The following is a 10287-nucleotide window of genomic DNA, read 5'->3' on the forward strand; positions in this document are numbered from 1 at the left end:
AACATGGTGAACTGAAAATGCAGAACTGTCACCCCCTGACCCTCCCGCTCCTGGCCAGACACCTAAAACCTGGTCCATGCTTCTCCATGAGCTTCTGTCCAACAATGGTGGCATCAGCCTTTCCTTACAGTCCTTGAGGGCTGCCTGCTGCTCAGATTTTCCAAACGTAGTAGATACTTAGAGATGCCTATGTGGGTAGAAAGCTGAAAGGGAAAACGGAAATGATCGACACAGAAGTCATCACAGAGGTCACTGCTGCAGGTAGAGAAGAGACTGCAACCGAGGAGGGGCAGACAGAGGCCCCAGGAGGACTGGCCATGTTTTAGATCTCAAACTGGCCATGTGATTGTATGCCCTATTAATATCTGTATTGCACAAATGATTTTATTCCCCTTCTATTTGCATGATGCATTTCGCCACAAACCATTTTTAAAAACCAAGGGCTGTTACTCAGTAAAGGGGGATGAATGTGGAGAGCAGAAATAGGAGATGCTCATCCAGAATCTTTGGAAGACGAAAACACCCGAGAAAAGAAAGGACGGGGAAGGACATATGTGCCTGCCTGTCTTTGTTGCAAGGAACAGAGACTTGTTCAGTTTAACTCAGGGAAGGAAAGGGGCTGTTTTGAGCCTACAGGAGGAATGAACTGGAAAGATAAAACTCCAGCGGTTTTTTACTCTCCCTCCAGGCATCTCTGTGTCTCTGTCTGCTCTCATCCCTATCGGCCATATCGTAAACTTTCCCCAAATTCACTGGCTTAAAACAACAATCACCATTTATTTATTGGCTCATGATGATGTAATTGGCCAAGGGATTAGCAAGAGCGGCTCATCTCTGCTCATCTCTGGGCCAGCTGGACTGGACCTGGAGGATGTGGATGGCTTCACTCCATGTGTAGCTCCTCAGCTAAGGTGTCCAGAGCAGCAAGGGGCTAGTGGGGCCAGTCTCTTCAGCAGGGCTTCTTTATGTGGTAGCTCAGGGCTCCAAGAGAGGTAGAGCAGAAGCTGTCAGGCACCTTGAGCTCTAGGTCTAGAACCGACACCATGTCACTTCCGTTGCAGTTTGTTGGGAGAGCAAGTCCCTGTGGTAAGGATTTCACCTCCTGAATGGAGAAGTGGCTTGTGCTTCCAAAGATGGGAAGGATCCTTGGCAGCTGTTTTTGCAAATAATCTGCCCTGTCTTTTCTCCCAGCACATATTTTGGATTGCACGGTCCACTCATCGTCCACTCACGATCCTCCCATGATTTTCTGTCACCTCCAATTTCACTGCTAACTTGAAAATGCGTTTAGTGTTTTTAGGTCCAAATTCCCAAGAACTGGTTGGTTCAATTCCCCTTTTTGCTTCCGCAGTTGCCCCAATAATGCCCTTCATATATGATTTTTTGGATCCAATATTCAAACCATGATCACAAGTAGGAATCAGTTATGTCTCCCTAAAGCACTTCTATTTAGGCAAGCTCCCTGGTTATCTTTCATCTTTCACGACATTGACTTTTTCGGAAAGTGTAGGCCAGTTGTTTGCATGATGTCTTTCAATTTTGGATTTGCCTAATTATTTCCTCATGGCTAGATTCCGCTTAACCCCTTTTGATAGGAACAGGTGATGTTGTGTGACTAGCCCTTAGACGATGGCTGGACGTCCGCCTGTCTGTGCTCACCCTACTGCTCCTCTCCCCACTTCCCTGCTCTGTGTTTCCCGAGTTCCTTAGCCTGGAGGCTTCTGGGTAAATTTGGCTAAGAAGTGGCAGTGGCAGATGATCGGAGAGTGGGGAAAGGGGAGAGAATGAGACATTTCCCATTTCTCTGTTCCTGTGAAGTCCTTGACTACAGCTCCTTCTTTTCTGTGCTCTCTTGCTCCCTCCAAACAGACCCTCCCCCTGTGGTTCCAGCTCCCTGGAAATCCCTCTCCTTGGTTCTGGCTCCAGCTGGCCCAACCTCCATGCTCCAATAAAACCTCCCTTTCCTGCTGCCCCTTCAGCCCTAGGGTAGCAATGGCGACCGTCTGTGGCCAGCCTCTCCCTTGCCTCACCATCCTGTGGTTGGCCTCTCAGCTTTTCCATTTCCTGTGTAGCCAAGTTTCTTTATTTGGCTTGAAGAGCCCAGGGTGGTGTCTGTTTTCCTGACTACACCCTGACTAATACAGATAGGGCGCCCATCCTCGGTCTAATCCAAGCGACGTGTGGAATGGGGTTATGTGCTATCAGCTAAGGCAGCACTGGGGGCTCTAAAAGGGGAGATTCCTTCACAAAGAGGGGTTAGTACTGTAGCCCCTCCCTGCTTACACAGGAAGAGAATGTACACGAGAATAATATCTGGATAGAATTTTAGATGCTTTTATATTATTTCTTCTTCTTCTTCTTTTTTGTTTATCCAAATTACTCACATTTTCTTTTTTCTTTCTTCAAGACTTTATTTACTTATTTATTTGAGAGAGAGAGCAAGTGTGAGCACGGGCAAGAGGGGAGGGGGGAGAGGGGGAGGGGGAAGGAGCGGAGAGAGAGGGACAAGCAAACTCCGCGCTGAGCGCAGAGCTGGACGAAGGACTCCATCTCACGACCCCGAGATCATGACCTGAGTCGAAACCAAGAGAAGGACACTTAAACCAGCCGCGCCCCCCATATTACCTGCATTTTCTACAGTGGTGGATGTGGAAAGTGAGGGGAACGGTCATCATTCCATGCGAAAGAAGATACACCAGAGAACAAGGAAACGGTTGACCCCCATAAAAACCACATTGGTCCTGAGTCTTTTTCTCCAGCTTTTAAATCGTGATGGATCTGAAGTGTACACCGTGATGATGTGCTGTGCACGTACAATGAAAAAGGATTCCTACGACAGAGTTAACGAGCGCGTCATCAGCTCCCATCCGTACCTTCATGTACTGATTTGTTGTGGTGCGAACACTCACGTTCTACTCTCAGCAAATTTCAGTTGCACAAGGCAGTGTTGCCAAGTCTAGTCACCAGCTAGTCACATTGGACCTTCAGAATCTTTGTCTTACTCACCTTATTCACGCATAACCAAACCCCTGTGCCCTTTTCCAGCCAGTCCCTATTCGTCTCAACCCCCAGACCCCGGCCACGCGTCTCTCCTCTGTTTCTGTGTGTTCCACTTGAAAATTTTTTTAGATTTCACATATAAGTGAAGCCAAGCAGTATATGTCTTTTTCTACCTGGCTCCCACAAATCTTCTAAATTTAAATAATAATAATAATAATAATAATAATAATAAGAGAGGCATTCTGTATAAGATAAAATATGAGAGTGACAGGAGATTTCTCTTGTGAGACTTATGTAAGATTGCTTATACTCTTGTTTATCTGATGCACTTCATAAATAATTGGATAATTTGAAAAATCTGGTGCTGTAACCATAAAAAGGAGAAACGGCTCGGTTGTTGAGGGTGATTTGCACATAACCACGCAGGCCCACAAATGAGCAAGTCTGTAGTGAGCGGGGAAGTCTTGCTGGTTCATATGGATATGTGTACACTTAACAGGCGACTTGTGTGATTGTTTATAAGAATTGGAGGCCTGTTTCACAGGCTTCGTAATCAGATCATCCTGGGGGTTTTGGAAATGTATTAGCTGAAAGACTGAAGGATTCAAAGGGATATTAAAGCAACTGAGGCATGGGTTAGAAATCTGAGAAAGTGGGCTGCCTGGGCGGCTCAGTGGGTTAGGCCTCTACCTTCGGCTGGGGTCGTGGTCTCAGGGTCCTAGGATGGAGCCCCACATCGGGCTCTCTGCTCAGCAGGGAGCCTGCTTCCCCCTCTCTCTCTGCCTGCCTGTCTGCCTACTTGTGATCTCTCTGTGTCAAATAAATGAATAAAATCTTAAAAAAAAAAAAGAAATCTGAGAAAGTGAGTGAAAAGTCTCAAGAAAGAGCAGCGGAAAGATTAAACAGGGAATCGAGACTAAAGTAATGTGTACTCTGTGTTGGCTGATTGAATTTAAATTTAAAAAATTAAAAACTGCATCATGGAAGACAGGAATCATTGGAGAGAAAATGAAATGTCGGAAATGGGAAAAGAAAAAAGTACGGGGTTAATTGGCTAGTACTGGGTTGGAATAGTCGACAAGCGGTTCTCACAGCAGAGCCTCGCGTGGAAAATATGCACTGCAAGTTAAGGACACAGCAAAACCTGCTTTCCACGCAACCCCAAGCAGTCTGCTGCAGAGTGTCTGCAACAATCAAAAGAAGACATTTTCCTGGACGTTTTACTGTTGTCAGTGACTGTCAGTGAGTCATAGCAACAGACTTTTGACTTCAACCTGCTTCCACCTGCCTAAGCCTGCACTTAGTCATGGTCTAATTACGGCTCTCTCAAGAGCATGTCCACTGGACTCCCAGGGTGCTACATGTTAGAAGATGGTTAATAATGCCGCCCGAAAGGACGTGTCTGAGTAAGCAAGTGAAACCAGCTCACATTGTGCTGTGGGTTACTTACGATGACCCCTTCGTAGTGCGTGTGTAGCGTTGTAGTTTATGAACACAGAGGGAGGTGTCCAGCCGGAATCAGGCCTGGTTGTCTCTCCCACCCTCACCGAGAAAGGAGCGAGGCTCGAAGAAGCATCCCTGACCCTGGGAGTCTTCTCCTTCTTGGTGGACAGAACGGGAGAAGGTGATCTGCGCCGTGTGGTCCGCAGGCTGCCAAGTCTCGGCCGGTGCTGGTGTGGATCCTGGCTGAGATCTCCGGACGGATTGTTCCGTTATCTTTACTCTCTCCCAACTTTCATCCCGAGCGAACGTCTCATGGCAGTTATATCCGCTGCTTGAAAGAGACTGTGCATTAGTGGCTCGACGGCAATGACAGCCTCCCGACACACCGGGAAACTCCCCCTGGTCCAGGAGGGGACCTCTCAGGCCTTCTCAGCCTGCCCAGCACTCCCCGGGGGAGGACACAGATTGTGCGTTTGTCAACTGTGTGGCTCAGACTTCTGCTTCCCAGCGCTTCCCTCTCTGTTTGTGGACATTCTGGATCAGACTGTCTTCCACATTGCGGGAGATGCTCTGAAGTACCCAGCCCTGGATGTGTTGTCATGGGTAATCCGGAGGAGAGGTGCGCTACCATTCTGAGCACAGTGGCTGGTGTTTCTGGAAATACCCGAGGCCTCAAGGTATCAAACAGGCATCTGAATGGAAAATACATCTGAACTGGGGTCGCTACATGGTTCCCTTTTGAAAGCTCCTGTCGTGCAGTTCTGTCAAAATACAACAGCTGGGGGGTTGGGGGGTGGTGCCTGGCCACCTCAGTCAGTAGAGCTGGAGTGTGCGATGCTTGGTCCCAGGGTCATGAGTTCAAGCCCCACGCTGGGTGTAGAGCTTACTTAAGAAAAATAAATAAATAAATAAATTGAAAACAAAATACGACAGCCATGTATGCCCGTAATCCTCCCTAGAGTAATCATACTCCCTGTCAACACTCCAAAATGCTTCCATTTAGAGCGTGTTAATTAAGCATGAGCAGAAATATTTTTAGATCATTGCTGCTCCCCCAGCAATGAAACTTCACCAGGTCCCTCACTGTTAAGCATTTCAGTCAATTTCAGGTGTCCTCAGAAAGCACATCTTACAGAATCTGGTTTTTTTTCTTTTTTCTTCCTGCCCACTCAGCTGAACCTCCTCTCCTGGTTTCTCCAACCAGGACCCGGAATTCCTCTCCATTTTAAGAAGCACATACTTCCTGAGTTAGGCATCCTTACATTCTTTCTGAAGACAGACCCGGTTTCGTTTCCGAGAATGAAGATCAGAAATGCTATCACTTATATTTTGTGCCTGTTTAACGAAGACCATGCTGATTCCAAGGGTTCGGTTGTTTTTTTTTTTTTTTTTTTAAGAATACCCTTCATTTCCAGAGTATACAGTTCTTAAATTAATACGTTTTGTTTTTTAGAGCAGTTTTACGTTTACAGGAAAACTGAGAAGAAAGTAGAAACCTTTTTTTTTTTTAATTTTATTTATTTTTTTTACAGAGAGAGATCACAAGTAGGCAGAGAGGCAGGCAGAGAGAGAGAGGAGGAAGCAGGCTCCCTGCTGAGCAGAGATCCTGATGCAGGACTCGATCCCAGGACCCTGAGATCATGACCTGAGCCGAAGGGAGCGGCTTAACCCACTGAGCCACCCAGGCGCCCGGAACCTATTTTTGAACAGAAATCACTCTTCTCCTTCTTCTCCTCCCCCTCTCTGTCACTCTTCTCTCCTTCTGAGAGAGAATGTGAGTGGGGAGAGGGGTATGGGGGCGGGGGAGACAGAGAGAATCTCAAGCAGACTCGCCACTGAGCGCAGAGCCCGACTCAGGGATTTGATCTCATAACCCGGAGATGATGACCTGAGCCCAAACCAGGAGTCCAATGCTTAACCAACTGAGCCACCAAGCACCCCTTGAACAGACGTTCCTAAGTGCTCACGAAGCTCCAGGGCTGCTATTCCAGTGAGTTTGTGATAACAAACTCAATGTCTATAACCAATAAGCCTACAGCCTATCACCAAGTGCAAATCAGTGCCCCTCAAAAATCCCTACCTGATAGTTTTGCCTTAAATCACAAGGCTGTTGGGATGCCTGGGTGGCTCAGTTGGTTAAGCAGCTGCCTTCGGCTCAGGTCATGATCCCAGCGTCCTGGGATCGAGTCCCACATCGGGCTCCTTGCTCAGCAGGGAGCCTGCTTCTCCCTCTGCCTCTGCCTGCCATTCTGTATGCCTGTGCTCGCTCTCTCCCCCTCTCTCTCTCTGATAAAAAAAAAAAAAAATCACAAGGCTGTAAGTTGCTGGTTCTATACCTTCTATCTTTTACGCCACCATTTTCATGCCACACTTGCTGTTATTTATTGCATTATTTAGTGTTGTCTGCGCTTAAACTTTATATAATTGGAATCATACTAAAGTATTTACCGTGTTGCTTCTTCAGCTTGATGTTATGTTTGTAACAGTAATTCGCGTCGCCATGTGTTGCGGTGTGTAGCTGTGGCTCCCTCGCTTCCGCTGCTCTGCAGTGCTCTCTTGCACGAATGTCCCACAGTCCCTCCATTTTCCTGTTGATGGACGCTGGATGGTTTCCTATTTACTGCTGAGAATAACGTAATCTCTCTTGTGTCTGCAGTGTGCATGGGCTGGAGTTTCTGCGCAGCGTGTGCCTAGAATTGGATTCGCCAGTTCGTGGGCTGTGAGCAAATCCCACTTTGTTAGAAGATGCTCTTGACTTTCCGAAGTGGCCGACGGAAGCCAGGCTGTCGTAGGTGAGAACTGTGCCACGTCCTTGGCAGTCCTTGGCATGCCGAGTGTTCTTATTTTAGCTATTCCGTAAGTGTTTGTTGTAGCTCATTGAAGTCTTCGTTTGTTTGTTTTTTATTATTAATGAGATTGAGAATTTTAAAATATGCTTATTGACCATTTGGATCTCTTCTTCTGTGAAGTGCCTGTTCGAGTGTTTTGTCTAGTTAGCTAGTTATTTTTTTTTATAAATGGATAACTTTGTTTGTTTGTTTTGTTTCTTAAGGAGGCTCTGTGCCCAGTGTGGAGCCCAATGCGGGGCTTGAACTCACGATCCTGAGACAAGACCTGAGCTGAGATCAAGAGCTGGGCGATTAACTGACTGAGCCACCCAGGTGCCCCCTGTTCTGTCTAGTTATTATGAGGCTGTCTCTTACTTGTTGATTACTAGAGTTCTTGTTGTGTTCTAGGTACTCGCACTTTTGGGGGGTTACGTGAGCTACATATATCCTGTTCTGCATCATGCTCTTAGAGTTTGCTCTATGAGACTTGCACGAGAAACTTTTTAACTGTCATTTCAAGCAGACATAAAACACAGAAAACACAATAAACCCCTCCACTCCCGTCACCCATTTCAACAATTGTGTAATGTTGTGTGATGAGCAGAACTTCTTAATTTTTGTTTCAGCTGCTCTGTGAACCCCTTTATTCAGGGTTAGTACTGTCTGCCTCTTGTTTAAGATGAGGGCTTGAAGGTATTCTTCTACGTTTTCTTTTGAAAGATTTTAATATTATCTTTTACATTTAGGCCTTGAAGCTTAAAGCTACTTGAAGCTGATTTATGTACAATAAGGGAAAAGACTCCTTTTTTCCCATATGGAGACCTCGCTGTCCCAGCACCCTTTCTGAAGGAGCCCGTCCCTCCCCACCTAACCTAGGTCAGCACTTCTGTTAAAAAATCACAGACATGGGGTGTCGGGGTGGTTCAGTGGGTTAAGCGTCTGCCTTCAGCACTGGTCATGATCCCGGGGTCCTGGGATTGAGTCCCATGTCCGGCTCCCTGCTCGGCAAGGAGCCTGCTTCTCCCTTTGCCCCCTTCCCTGCTTGTGTGTGCTTTCACTCTCTTTCTCTCTCTCTCTCTCTGTGGAAACAAATAAATAAAATCTTTTAAAAAAAACGGCAGATATGCCTGGGTCTGTTTCTGGGCTCTTCTTTCCACACCAGTGGCTCTCGTGCTAGAACCAAGGTGTCTTCGTAAGCAGGCTGTTGGTGTCTGGCTTGATTACTGGTCATAGTCATAACATGGCTTGCCTGATTGCCATCTCTTGTTGGGACTTGATTTATTGTCCAGTATAGGACATTTCTGTAAAGGTCCTGTGTGTTCCTGAAAAGAGGATGTGTTATGCAGTGTTGGGTGTGTTGTTCTACAAGTGCCTACCTGGCCAAGTTCAAGTGTTGTTCAAACATACACTTTATTTTTCCAGTTGATTCTTTTTTTTTCTTCAGTTGTGATTCTATATTCTTATTGATTTTTCATCTGTTTGTTCTATCAACGACCAAGAGAGATGTATTAAAATATCCCCAGTACGATTGTGGACTTGTCTGCTTCTCAACATAATTATGTCAATTTTTTAAAAAGATTTTATTTATTTATTTATTTATTTATTTGACAGAGAGAGAGAGAGAGAAAGTGCACAAGCAGGGGGAGGTGCAGAGGGAGAGGGAGAAGCAGGCTCCCCACGGAGCACAGAGCCCGACATGGGACTCCATCCCAGGACCCCAGGATCATGACCTGAGCTGTAGGCAGACGCTTCACAGACTGAGCCGTAGGCAGACGCTTCACAGACTGAGCCACCCAGGCCCCCCAGTTGTCTCAATTTTTATTTCATGTATTTTGAGATGATGTTATGAGGTTCATATGTATTTAAAATCATGGGGCCCCTGAGTGAAGCGTCTGAGTGACAAACACCTGATGCATAACGTCACATTTACCATTTAGCACTTCTAAGTGTACAGCTCAGTGGCACAAAGGATTTTCACATTGTTGTACTGCCATCACTGCCCTCCATTTGCAGAACTTTTTATCATTCCAGAGAGAAACTCTGTACCCATGAAACAGTGATTCCCCGTCCCCTCCTCCATCACCTCTTGTAGGAACCTGCTGTCAGCGGAATCCTACAGTGTTTGTTCTTTTGTGCCTGGCGCTTTCACGTAACATAATGTTCATAAGTTTCAGCCGTTTTGTAGCACGTATCAGAATTTCATTCCATTTCCTGATTTAATAGGGCTCCATTGTTCCCACAGGCCACGTGTTTTCTCCCCATTCATCTGTCGATGGACACTTGGAAGGTTTCCATCCTTTGGCTATTATGAACAATGATACCCTGAACACCGGCGTGAAAGGAATGTGTTTGAGTCTCTTCTTTCAATTCTCTTGGGTTTACACACACATACACATTTTTAATATAATATTTTCCATCTAAAAATGTTCAACCCTGGGTGCCTAGGTGGCTCAGTTGGTTAAGCGAGTGCCTTCGGCTCAGATCATAATCCTGAGGTCCTGGATTCAAGCCCCACATGGGGCTCCCTGCTCAGCGGGGAGTCTGCTTCTCCCTCTCCCTGATGCTCTGCCTACTTGTGCTATCTCTGTCAAATAAATAAATAAAATCTTTTAAAAAGAAATAAATAAAAATGTTCAACTCTTCTAAAAACTTGTATGTTTCTCTCAGAAACCAGCCTGCCAATTTTTTATTTTACCTGGAGCATTTTGGCCATCTATATTTATTGGAATTATTGATATATATATATATATATATATATATGATTTTATATATATAGTGATATATATACATACCAGTGATATATAGATAGATTGAGACAGATATATAGATAGATAGATAGATAGATAGATAGATAGATATCTCCTAATTTTATGCTTTCAATTTGTCCTGTGGTTCTATGTGCTTTTCACCTACCCTTTATTACTTTCTTCTGGATTGATGATTACTTGTTAAATCATTCCAACCTCTCTGTCAGTTGTTTGGAAGATCTTCACTGTTTCATTTTCTTTTAGTTTTT

The 10287-nt window shown here is 45.5% G+C and overlaps 1 long non-coding RNA gene across 3 annotated transcripts in view; it reads left to right on the top strand.

Moving 5' to 3' along the window:
* Nucleotides 1-9821, top strand: part of LOC132003863 (uncharacterized) — a 56547-nt gene extending 46726 nt beyond the window's left edge. Inside the window, exons 4-6 of one of the 3 annotated variants that reach the window (XR_009400339.1) lie at nt 7100-7235; nt 7496-7604; nt 9514-9821. This is a non-coding gene — a long non-coding RNA (uncharacterized LOC132003863). Of the gene's footprint in view, nt 1-7099; nt 7236-7495; nt 8773-9513 lie in introns of those variants that run through there. The other 2 variants (XR_009400340.1, XR_009400338.1) reach the window with 2 other exon arrangements.
* Nucleotides 9822-10287: the final 466 nt, after the last annotated feature.

This window comes from Mustela nigripes, chromosome 16 (assembly GCF_022355385.1).
Source record: "Mustela nigripes isolate SB6536 chromosome 16, MUSNIG.SB6536, whole genome shotgun sequence".
NCBI lineage: Eukaryota > Metazoa > Chordata > Mammalia > Carnivora > Mustelidae > Mustela > Mustela nigripes.